Consider the following 12,986-nt stretch of genomic DNA (forward strand, 5'->3'; position numbering starts at 1 on the left):
GAGCTGCCCCGAGCCCTCAGAGCCGCCCCGGGTTCCCGGAGTTGCCCCGGACCCTCAGAGCCGCCCCGGGCCCTCAGACCCCGGAGCCGCCCCGGGCCCCGGCTGCCCCAGCACGCCCCGCTCTGCCCGACCGGGCTGCGGGACACGGAGCGGGGTCAGCGGCACCTCCGGGATCTTGGGGTACGGCACGGGCAGTACTGCCCGTGGCACTGCTGTCATCGGGTCAGCAAAAGGCAAAAAAACGAAAGAAAACCGAACAAGCCCCGAGCCTGAGGATGCATCAGCCTGCAGCAGATGTACAGAGAGCAGAGGTTACTCTGGGGAAAGCAGAACGAACCCAGCCGCTCTTCGAGGCCACAGAGCAGAATCCGTGGATGAACAGAGAGATTTAGATGGCCTTTCCCCAGGATCAGGCACAACAGATGGATTACCTTCATCTAAGAGACAGTGATCCAGAAAATGCCCTGTCTGCCACAAGCAGAGTGTGGCATACAGAAGAGAATTTGGGGGAGGGTTGGGTTGCTTTTGTGCCACCAGATGATGGCTGGGGAGCAGCAGGGAGCACAGCAAGGAGTAAAGAACACATGTTGACAGTTTTGTTAAGTAACAAAATGGAAAAAAAACCAAACATTAACAAAACCCTCTCTGCCAGCTACAGGTAATAAGGAAAGTAGGAAATTGTCAGTGGATAAACAGAGCACTATCCTTACATTGATTTGGTCCACTTAAACATAGCATTTATTTATAATAAAGTTGTTTCAAGCATTTTCTTTCAATCCAGACAGGTTCATTATGTACTGAGTGCTTTACATCATATTTTGAACTAACCCATTGATAAATTAGTGCTAAATTTTATTTGTAAAAGGCATCTTTGGCAAGGATTCAGCATTGACTCACAACAACAATTGCTCATAGTGCTGACTTATATTGTTCAGTATTTTGAGCTGTTTGCTTCCCAGCCTCCCACCCTGTGGATAAAAGTTACACAGGGATTGCAAGTTTTATCTCACATGGAGATAAGGGGCTGCATATCCACAATAGCCTCTAATTTCAGGAGCTCAAACTGAGACAAGATGGTCCTGAGGTTATGGAAATGGGAGTGTTTACAGCCAGATTCAAACATCTCACACTCAACATGCAAACTGGGAGACAGCCCACCAGGATCTTCCCTGACTAAAGCTGTAAGGCAAATTCTAACTCTTCTAAAAACATTTATCCTGTTTCATATGTAGCCTTAGAGCAAGGAAATGTCCAGAATAGGGCAGAAATCCCCTTGTGTCCCTCTCAATCCACCAGATCAACCTGCTGCCCAGACTTGGCCCTGCCCTGCTCTTTTTTTAGGTTGTTTTGCTCACTCTTCCTCAAGGGTAGTCCTCTGTGTGACAAACGCTGTGTTACCTCCTCTCCTCCAGCCCAGGGCCCACTGGGCAGCTCTTGGCACTGAGAAGAAACCTAAAAGCAGGATGCAGCTGAGGAGAAGTGATTACAAAGTCTTACCTCTGATACAACCAGAGAAAGTTTGAGATTAAAAGCTTCAGTTTAAAGGCAGAAGTTAAAGAAAGTTGGGGTTTGTTCTTTCCATTTATGTCTAACGTGACTCTGGCCCTCACCCTCAGTCAGTCAGTCTGTGGGAGTGGTGGGACAAGTCTGCAGTCAGGAGAGTAAAGGATCCTCTCCTAATATTTACATCATTTGTGACAGATAATGAGAGAAATAGGTGCAAGGCTCATGATGTTCAGCAGGGCTCCTGGCAGAACTAACTCTCAGAGTCTAACAAATGGAAGAGAGCATCACACCATTGCCAAGCCAGCAGCGAGCACCAGGCAGCAGTGACAGCATGACTCTGCCCTTTCTTGCATCAGGTCAACTGCTGAATCAGCCAGGGTCCTCTCCAGAGCACAACTGATCTCCTGCTTCAAGTGGGGAGAAATATTGATCAAATATCTGAGACTGCCATTGGAGTGTAGGTGTTGGGGTGTCCCCTGCCCACAGCTGGGCCAGCCTGGCTGTTGTCCAGCAGGAAACCTCACCTGGCAGCCACTGCCCTCCCTGCAGGATCTGCGCCTTGTGCCCAGCACAGCCGGAACTGCAGCACCTTGTGCAGCATCAACCGGCCCCCAGGACACCCAGAGCTGTTTGCAGGGAGGGCACAGAACCTGCAGGATGCTGTTAATGTTCACGTGTTCTTTAGAATATTTTTTTTTCCTTTTATATATGTAATATGCACAAGTGTCTCAAACAATCTTTGAGTTTGCAGTATTTGTGAGCATAGCTGAAATACTGGAATATCACTGCCGCTGTACCATAAAAATACTGCAGGACTGACAAGGAAGGCAAGTTATTCTCAGCATAACAATGAACCCAAAACAAGTAAAGGAAATCGTCAAAATAATTATAAAATGGGTCAACATTAAGGGTGTAAACCGTTAAGCATCTTTACTTATTTAACATTTCAAGACTGGGTCTCAGCCACAGCCACGGCATTCTGTGGCATCTCCAGATTTCAATTACATCCCTGGATAAATGGCTTTGCAAGCATTAAGAAAAATCACCCAAGTTATCACAGGGCGAGTTTCAGACGAGAAGATTTCTCAGTTAGAAACCTCCAGCTCCAGGCCCTTCAGTCAGAGGCTTAGGGGATAAACACTGACAATGAACTCAACGTTTCTAACACAGCTTAAAACCATCTCTCTTGCCCTGCAGTGGAGAACTGACATGCTGCTTACAGAACATCTCGCTCAAATCTACTGTCTTTTCTATTTTTAAGCAAGCAGGTTTCTATTTAAAACTGCCACCTTACCAACTTCCTTAAAGCCATCTGCTGCTTTATTAGTCTGTGATAACAAAGCTTCCATCTCTGAATGTAATTAAGTGGAATCCCAGGGACAATTTAGTTGACTGACCTTTCATTAAGAATAGCAGTGTGATAGCACTTCTCAAATAAGAGAGAATGAAGAACTGGGACCTCTATAAACCTTTATTAAACTGCCCTCTGTCTTGCCACTTCTCACTTTTCAAAAAACCACTTAGGTAAAAAAACCGCAAACAAACAAATATTAAAGAGAGAGCACAAGATAACTGCTATAATATTTTCCCAGCCAACCAAAATGTGTTTGTCATGTATTCAGCTGCATCTGTTTCTAAGGTCTGCCTGGTGTCTTAGCTGTCATTCCTCATTGTATCAGACTGCAAGGAAATGAGAATTTCAGAGTCCTTAAATCATTCTGCTTTTCCACTGTAGTTCCAATAAGGTCTTGTACTAGAGAGCGTGCCTAAAAATGAACAGAACTCTGTAATGTGCTGAAAATATACTTTTATTTTTTCATTCTTATGCTTCATCAACTAAAAAGAAAGAAAGAGACAGGTTGGGCTAAAAAAAAGAAACTGTTAAAAAAACCCATAATCACTCTTAAAGGAACAGACCACAAACACAGAGGATGTAGTCATGGTTTTTGCTATTCCTTACACAATCTACTTCTAATTGCCACACATAATTGCATGAGGTAAAGCAATTACCTGTAGCCAAAGGTGGAGAATCAATCCAATGGTTTCCATGGAAAGTTACAACTTTCATCTGCAGCTGAACTGAGCTGAATTTCTTGTCACTCCTGGGCACCTGCCACACCAGCCAGGGCAATGTGTCAATCCCTGGAACAGCTATCAGGGACCACATCCTTTGTTCCTTCTTTGTTTTGCTTTGAAAAAAAGCCCTGATGATTCAGCAGCAGCAGGAAGCCTTGGGCTACCTAGGAGGGTAAATGGAAAACTATTACCATTATGTACTTCAGAAACAAGAGAGTAATTTTCTCCTAATAGTAGAAATTATCCTGGATTAGTCTCCCTCCTGGAAACTAGCAAGCTCCAGGTATCTTGGTTTTCTCTCTTTTACAAACTCTTGTGTATAAAAGGCCAACACTTGGCATCCTTCAGTCAGTAGCTGAAAGAAAGCATTCACATTTCAAAAGGTGTGCACAGACCAGATGTACAATGGCTTTGACCTGAACAACGTTCAGGTAACCACTGGTGGCAGGACTGCTGAAAGCCAGAGCCAGGGGCTTGTTAACATTTGGGTGCCTGTTGTGGCACCTTCACACCATGTGCCAGAAAGTGGAGAGGGATGGTGAGAACAGGAAGGGAAAATGTGGCTTGGAGACAGCACCCAAAATACCCAAGCTGGATTTTTATGTCATGGGATAAGAAAGGAGCATACCCAAGACAGCAAAATTAACAGGACTGTTGTGCAGTTTATACCTTTTTATGATTTAGAGGGAGATTTTCCATAGAAGTATCCAAAATTTACCTGCAAACTTGTTAGGGGTTCCACGAATCAAAATACTTCAACTTTATATAATTTCTGGAAGCAGCAGGGAGGGCATTCGAGTTGGTGGGGAAGCACTCGTGAAAAGAACAGGTTACCAGCCTAAAAGCCAAGAAAGGCCAGCAAGTGGGAAGGGCCCTATTTCCTACCTTTACAAATGAATGCAAATGTTAAAACACAGCTTAGGCACAAGGGGAGAAAAGGAATGTAGGGGAGATGCTGGTTTAGGATAAAAGGCTGGGGCTGGAGAAGTTGGTGTGAGGTCTGAGCCCCACGGAATTCAGCTGCATCCTTGGCCCATTGCCCGAGGGTCCCAGCGAGGGACAGAGCCCCAGGGACAAGAGAAGATGTAACCTGAGCTCTCCCTGCCCCTTTCCCTTCACTCACCTCATTTCTAGTTCTGTACTCGGGAACTGGGCTTTTGGCTGTACCTGCACCAACCTTGAAATATTCTGACGTTGAAAGAGGCCAAAGGATGTGGAAAACCAAAGACTGAATCAAAGCCCCCATCCTGCCTGCCAGGGGCCTGCAGACCCGAAATCTGGGAGGGGATTTGGGGAGGCTGGCTTGTGTTCCCCTCACCATAAGGACTATTATCTCAAAGTCATTAGGCTTGGCAAAATCCATCTTGTGGCAGGTGGAGGGAAGTGTTCCCTCACCATGAGCTCTGCCAGAGCAGTGTCTGAACCAACAGAATCATCGTGGGAGGCTGCTTAGTGCAGAGGCTGCACAGTACCAGCCTCAGATGTGGGGGGTGAAGCACCACGGGCTCCTTCCTGTGGTGTTGGGTGCCCAGCCCCAAGAAAATGTGCCTACAATTACAGTCCTGAGCACAATGCGTGCTCCAGTCAGCTGCAGAAAAGCCAGGGAGTTTGAGGAGGCATTGGCTTACACCAGCAGCCCCCAGTTTTCACCAGCTCATGCCCATCCATCATGCAAACAAGATCGTGAGCAAAGGCCCCACCTTTTTCTCATTTCTCAGTGTTCCTCTTCTTCAATAGGGACTATTTACAAGTGTATGGAGTGACAGGACATGGCTTCAAACAGACAGAGGGCAGGTTTAGACTAGGTATTAGGAAGACATTTTTACTGTGAGGATGGTAAGACATTGGAACAGATTGCTCAGAGGAACTCTGGATGAGCCATCCCTGGCAGTGTTTAAGGCCAGGTTGGAGGAAGCTGTTGTCCAGTGGAAGGTGTCCCTGCCATGGCAAGGGGGTTGAAATAAGATGATGTTTAAAGTCCCTTCCAACCAACACCACCCTGTGATTCAGGATTTGTTAAGAGTGAGTGACGACACTCATCCTGAATAAAATGTTTTCTGGCAAGAGCAGAACACGCTGAAGAGAAAGGAACATGACACTGGAAACCAGCACCAGCTCTCCAGCAGAGTTTGGGCTGGGAAGAAGGAAAGAAAGTGTCATCTCTTGCCAGCAGTTTGAGTGTTGAAGAAGTGCTTTGAAAGCTCAGATATAATAACTGGTGTTCCATGACAGCCACATTCTCTGAGCGAGTCTGCCGTCTCTTTTAATTAGCACGCCTCCGTGAACACGTCAGGATTTAATGTTACACTCCTAGAGAACTATCATTACCTTGAACCCAAGGGGGATGAAGTATCACAGGACAGTGTAACAATACTAATAATCCCTAGGAGATGGAGACCTACATGTTAACCAGGTGCAGGACTGTGACAGGAAAAGCCTGAATCTCCTCTGCCCTCTTTCGCTTCTTCTATCTCTGTTGAAATGTCTGTGTGATGCTCCAAAATATTTGCACAGCAGGCACCCTCCTGCTTGCCCTGGCACTTTTGAGTTGGTACTTCAGTGCTTTGCCCAAATGCACTCCTGAAAATACACACCAAGAAGATGAGAAAAAACAAGAACAACAAACCCACAGCCTGCACATTAAACAGAGGGGCAGACTGCAAACTCCTGCTTGCACATCCTCAGTTTTGGCCTCTTCTTTGGGAGGGGGACTCGATGAACAAGCCTTTTGTTCAGACACCTGGTTTGTCACACCCAAAACTGCTGCAATCAGGTCACATGGAAGGAACCTGCCACCCCCCCAGTAAAGTGTGACATCCTATCATGCCCATAACTCAGCTAATACCAAACAAAATCTCAGTATTGCACGGCTGACAAAGAGTTTGCAGCGAGAGACAGAACCACTTTTGTTTGCAGCATCAGCACATCATAATACAAATTCAAGCAAGCTTGGAGTCAGCAGCTGGCAGAATTGATCTAACCTTGCTATGTAAGAATCCTCTGCTTCACAGTCCAAATGAAATAAAAGCCAAAGCAAGCAAATTAAACTACATCCAGTAATTGCCATGCTCCTGTTCAGAAGGTCCCAGGGACAAGGGAATGAAAATGACATCTGTGATGATGTTCAATCATGTGGCATGTGGCATGGAGGAGAGTTGCCCATTACAAGAAGCTCATGGAGTCAGCTGGACTCCAGCACATTTAGAAGTCAATGGTGCCAATGGACAAGCAATGAAAAATATACTTGGATTAGTTCTACTGCAGCTGATTACATGGGCCTGATATTCACACAGCTGAAAAAAGCTCCCTACACTCTCTTCTTGTCCCCTACACTGCTTGACACCTTTCTGCCCAGGAATGAGGGCAATCCAAATCAGAAGTAGATGCCCCAGTTCACCACTAAATGCCCAAACTAAAGCACAATCTTTCTCTAGCCACCCTTTCTTTGGAGCGTAGGCATAGCAAATCCAGATGACTTCATGCACAGAGCATCCTTTAATTGCAGCTTCCATTCCCCTGTTTTATTATCTTCAAGTCCTACCAAACTGTATCCCTGCCCACCAAGCACCCCTGTTCCTGGGAATGTATATTCTACTCCCATCCCACACATGAGAAACCATTAGCTGGCAGATCATGTGGACACAGCTTGTGCCTGTTCTGCCAGCAAAGGTGCTGGTCTGTAGAGCAGCTGAAGTCCTGTCATTGCCCAGAGGCAATATTTTCAGGTTGATATTACAGATATTACAGCTGGAGTGCCATGAACATAAACTCCTCTTGTGCTTTTTCAAAACACCCAGCACAGCTGCATCAACAGCTGCACAGCTGGTTGTGCCAAGGGCAGGCAAATCAGTTTCAGTAGTGTAGAAACTGATTTCAGTAGTGTAGGACACCAGAACACTCTCCTGAATGTTTCAAGTGTGACTGGGGTTACTCTTTGGGGTATTGCCACAAATTTGCTTCTAAGAAATGGGCTGCTGTGTGTTGTGGTTCTAATTTATATTGAGATTTGTCCTGGTGCAGTGCTGGGGAGTACATCTTGGCCCTGCTCTGCCTTCGTGGTAAACCTGCAGTGCCCTGTGTGAGACAGAAAGCTGGCAGCCTCATTTTTAATCACTTGTGGGCTTGAGTTCATCAGTGTTTTCCCAGATTTTTATTTATGCCTTGTAAAATTTTCCAGAAAGCAGAAAATCTGTTCAGTCAGGTCACATTGTGAAGGATACCAGTTTGTCCCTCCACAAGTCATCATGACATACTCCCCCTTGTCCCATCCTCCTCTGCCAAGAGGAACTGAAAAATCTCTTGATTTAAGGAATTAAAAATATATACAAATTAAATATATATAATAAATATATATATATATTTAATTCCTACATATAAAATATATAGGAATTAAAAACTCTCCTACTACCAATGTTGTCCAAGTGGAAAAGAAAACACACTGCTGGACTCCTGAAAACACACAGCCAACTCTTTTACAGTGACCAAAAAGAAAAATCCCTACTCTTAGGAGCTGCTCTCCCACTCTGTGCCCTCGTGACTGTGACCCACAGCCCATAACGTGTATGAACCCATGAAAATCTCCCACCCAGCAGCATATCAGGTGGATCCCTGGATGAACACACTGCACTATTCATGAGCTGAAAGCACTGTATGGATTAAAATTCCTTCTTTTCTGGGTCAAGAGAGACGTTGCGGTGCCCCACCATGCACCACAAGCCATGCACAGAATATCCAGGTTCCAGACATGACCCTGGCACTGCACATGGCTCCAATCTTGTGAGAAGCCCATGTGGATGCCTAGGCCATATATATTGAATTAACTGATTCCTCTAAAACATTATCTTCCATGGTGAAGATGGGCCTCAGAGGCAAAACTTCTGAAGGTGAAAAGCAACAGCATGGTTGGTTTTTTTTTCAAACATCTCTATCCTAAGTTCAAGGCAGCATTATTCTTATTCTTATTCTTATTCTTATTCTTATTCTTATTCTTATTCTTATTCTTATTCTTATTCTTATTCTTATTCTTATTCTTATTCTCATTCTCATTCTCATTCTCATTCTCATTCTTCTAAGTTTGGGCATTAGCATGATGTATTTTTCAGGACACAATTTCAAGGAAAAAATAGAGAATAAAACCTGTACTCCAAAGTCTCATCTTACAACTCACATCAAATTTTTACAAGGGCAACAGACAGGGCAACAGCACCTTAAAACAATTCTATTTGTAAAAATTTGTATTTGATGAGCAATGTAGCCTGCAGGTTACTATAGCAGCCAGATCCATCACCTAGGTGACCAAGCACCAGTGATATCAACATTAACCTATCCCTCCACTCACACTGTGCACATTATCAGCCTTCCATTTCTTGGAAGTTTCTCTTCATACCAGCAGATGGACAGGAACAGAGCATGTGGGCAGTCTCCAGGAGGGGTGAGCTCTCCTCACAGCACCAGGCTGCCTTGCTAAGGAGGATTATTTCCGACAGCACCACCTGTGGAAGTGCTGGGCACTTGAGGCAACCAACACATATAACCTGATTTACTACCAGAATAGTAAGCAGCAACTTGCCTGAAAGCTCTTTGGGAAAGCTTCTGATGGCCAAAGAATCCATTTAACATAGCAGAGGGTCTGAAGCATTAATCCACACAAAGCAGAGAGAATGTTGTGAGGCATTGGCAAGATCTCCCCCTAATGAACCATTATTTTTGGGAAGCCAAACTTTCAACAAGGAACACCAAATCCAGTAAATTCCCAAATCATTACCTTACCTATTCCATGGGAATGACCTGTTCCAAATAAGGCCAAATAAGATGCTTCTCTAATGTTTCCCTGATGCTGTTTAACTCTGGGTATCTGAGGGACACTCCTGAGTACAGACGTGTTTGTTTACAAACAAGCAACACATCATTCTGATTACAGGGACAGATCCAACGCCAGACTCCTGGAAAATACTTTTTTGTAATATTACATAATTGGTAGCTTTTGTAGTCTAAAGGGATTTTGGTTGCTTGGGCTAAAGGAAATTAAATGGAATTTAGATTTGATTTTTTTCCCCCTTTTGTTAAAGGCTGCCTTTATATCCCATGGAGAAATTAACTGAGAAATCTCTTTTCCTGCACTTTGATAAATAGGGATGACTCATTATTTCCTCATTTTGCTTTAAATATCCTGTCATCCTTGTGGTTTGCTTTGTTCAGCTATTCTCTCAGCTTCACCCAGCACCTGCTGTAATGACACAGGAAGTCCTCTGTGGTTCTTCTGCCCTTTCAGTGCATCCCCTTATCAACAGAGCGCTCTGACCTTCACACATCCCTCACTTCACTCACCCAGCAGACACTTGCACCCCCTGGGACAGCCTGTCTTTCATCACCACTTCCTAGGCAGCAGGAGATTATCTTGGCAGTGCTAAAAATCATGTCATACCTTTCCAAGCTTTTACCCTCATTGAAGCACACTCAGATTTGGGGCTGCAGTTTAAATTTTTGACGTAGACTGAGCTGTTACAGCTTCTTTGACACTGCAGGAGGTGGAGAAACTTCTTCAAGCAAATACATTTGTTTGAAAACTAATTGTTTGCTTCCTTGTCTTCCCACCATCTTTCACTGCCCTATTGCCCCCTGTTCCTTGTGCTCAGTAAAAACAGTGGAGTCTTTGACCTGCTTATCCATGCACAGGTTGAGTAAAGACCATTAGAAGCCAAGCCCTTTGTAATCCTGGAGAACAAAAGAATAACTGTCTTCCTGATAAAGCCAGTTTTCTTGTCTGTCTCCCGCTGGCTGATGATGGGATAACACCAGCAGAAGAAAACAAGATCAAAGTCATAGTGCTGGATCTGAGAAGATAAAAGAAAAAAATTCAGAAAGAAAGGAACCTCGGGCAGATGAGAGAAATAAGAAACACATTCCTGCAGCAAAGGATATTTTACAATGAGGCTAGACAAGGGCAGAAAATTTTAGGAAAAAACAGGGCCTCTGTTCCAGGGAAGGCATCTGTTGGGGCCTGAAAGATCCAACCTCCACACAGAGAACACTTGAGCAGTGGAAAACAAAAAAATAGGAGCATGGAAACAAATAAAATGTTTTATTGTTAGATGAGAACTGTACACTCTTTGTTGTTGACAAATGCAGCTTGAGTTTTGCAGAGCTTTTGTGTCTGCTTGTTTCCCTCGTGGAGTTGCCCTTCAGAGGTGATCCAGGAGTGCCCAAGGGCTCCCAACCTGTCCCTGGCGAGGCTGGAGCTGCCTGGGGAGCTGAGGTTCAGCCCTGGAGCTGAGGTTCAGCCCTGGTGCAAGAGCCAAAGTCAGGATTCTGTGAGAGGAGGACATACCTGCCTTGACTTTCAGAGGGACCAGCAAGGTGAACACATGGATGTAGACAACTTCTGAGGAAACGCTCCATGTTTTTTGTCTGTGAATTATATGAAATAATGTTTAATTAGTTCATATCCCTAACAGTCCTCTTTAGAGTACTGGATATCCAAGGTCAGTGTGTCTTTCAGGACAACTCGGTATCTTTAATGAATAACTGCACTTTAAGCAGTGAATTTAATTAAAATGCATCACTACACTGGAGAAAATGTCCAGCCCTTGTGACATTATGCAATAGTGCACTCAGTGTAGAGATACAAGATAAACAAGGAACACTCTGAGCTTGTGTATCATCCTGCATGACTAAACTTCCTATTACTTTTTACCTTTTCTCTTTCTCAATTCCTATTTATATTTATATATTTAGAAAAGATAACAGGCTAAGTGAACACTGCAGAACTGCCAGCAGCTGGTCAGGTGGAAATCTTGCCATTATGAGGTTGCAACTGTGCTCAACTGTGCAGAAACAAAAATTCCTCCACGAAACATCTCGCTGGTCTTTCCTGCAGGAGCAATGAAACGCTCAGTGTTTCCAACTCCATGCCTCTGAGAAATGAAATGGGTCCTAAATGCTGTAATCCCATTTTGACTTCCATTTTTATTACTCTAAAAACCAAGACCACAACAGGAGAAGGCGGTAGGATTTTATCTGTTGTTGCAAAGTGCAAAGAGCAGCTCAAGATGGTACCTGAGAGCCAGGAATGCAGAGATTTGTATTTTATATAATGACAAGAGAAACTTTATTCATCTGTTTCTTTGGGGGGAAGGCTCACAGTAGAGAAAACCCAAAAAAACCCAGGAGAGAACTGCTTGAAGATACCATGAAAGGAGACCTTCAAAGGCATGGGGCAAAGAACCTTTGGATTACTCTTTTTATAATGCATAAAGGATATGAAAGAGGTTTTTCAGTAGTTCTTTCTTATTCTAAAAGGATTTTTTTTTTTGGTTCTTCCTTCTCTTTTACATTAAAAATTCAAGTCTTGCCTTGAATAGAAGGCTCTGAGGCAAACAGCATCAAAGACATGCACAAGTCAGGATCAAATACATTGGTAAGGACATTTGGTTAGTGCCTGTCTGACACTGGATTCTTAGGGATGCAGATGAAAGTCAACAAATTTGAAGATTCAAAAACCAAACCAAATTTATTTCAGCTGCAACAAATACTTTTAGAATAGTAAAGAATTAACATCTTTAAATTACTAATGGTTTAACTTTACAAAAACAAAATAAAATTATGTGCCCCCCAAAATTCACAGTTGTGTTTGGGCAGAAGAAATCTGTCCTTCGTACTCAAAGTGAAATTACTGATAAATAAAATGCCTTTTCATTGCCTCTGTGTCATGGTGAATAGGCTCTAAGCTACCTTTTGAAACAGACTTGTATCCCACACCCTTTTTCTGCTAAAGGGAAAAATACTTTCTCAGCCAGCTGGTCTCTTTTCTGAGTAGGAAAGCAGCAGCAGAGCTGTTGGAGAAGGACTGGATATTATTTCTTATGCAACAGAACAAACTTCAAGTCTGTTGTACCTACAAAATGCCAGATGATTTTCTCTACTGCTTGTAAGAGCAGGAAACCTCTCAGACCGCTGGGTGGTGAAAGTATCTGCTAAAAAACATAAAAATACAAAATAAAAGCAACTCCTTGGAACACGAACATGATGGGTTTTGAAGTCAGCAAGAGGAAGCAGAGATGGTGCATCTGATGACATTTTCCCAGGTTCTTTCTCAGGGCACATCTGAGCTTTCAAAACTCAAGTGTTATTGTAACACTTTTTTTCCCTGTTCTGCATGTGGGGTTTTGGTGGATTGCCTACTGAATATTGAGTTAGGGATGCTCGTGTTCTCAAATTCCTGTGGCTATGTTGCCCTAGTCAGAATTAAATGATACATTACACCCTGAGTCACCCTCTGCTAATGCCTCCTAGATGTTTTCTGGCACCAAGGTTTAGAATTGGAGCTCACTGGAAATTTTCCATAGGGGAGATTTTCTGTTTTGGAGAAAATGGGAATTTTCCATGAAGGGAAAAAAAATAAAAGG

The sequence above is a fragment of the Parus major genome, chromosome 9 (assembly GCF_001522545.3).
Source record: "Parus major isolate Abel chromosome 9, Parus_major1.1, whole genome shotgun sequence".
Taxonomy (NCBI): Eukaryota; Metazoa; Chordata; class Aves; order Passeriformes; family Paridae; genus Parus; species Parus major.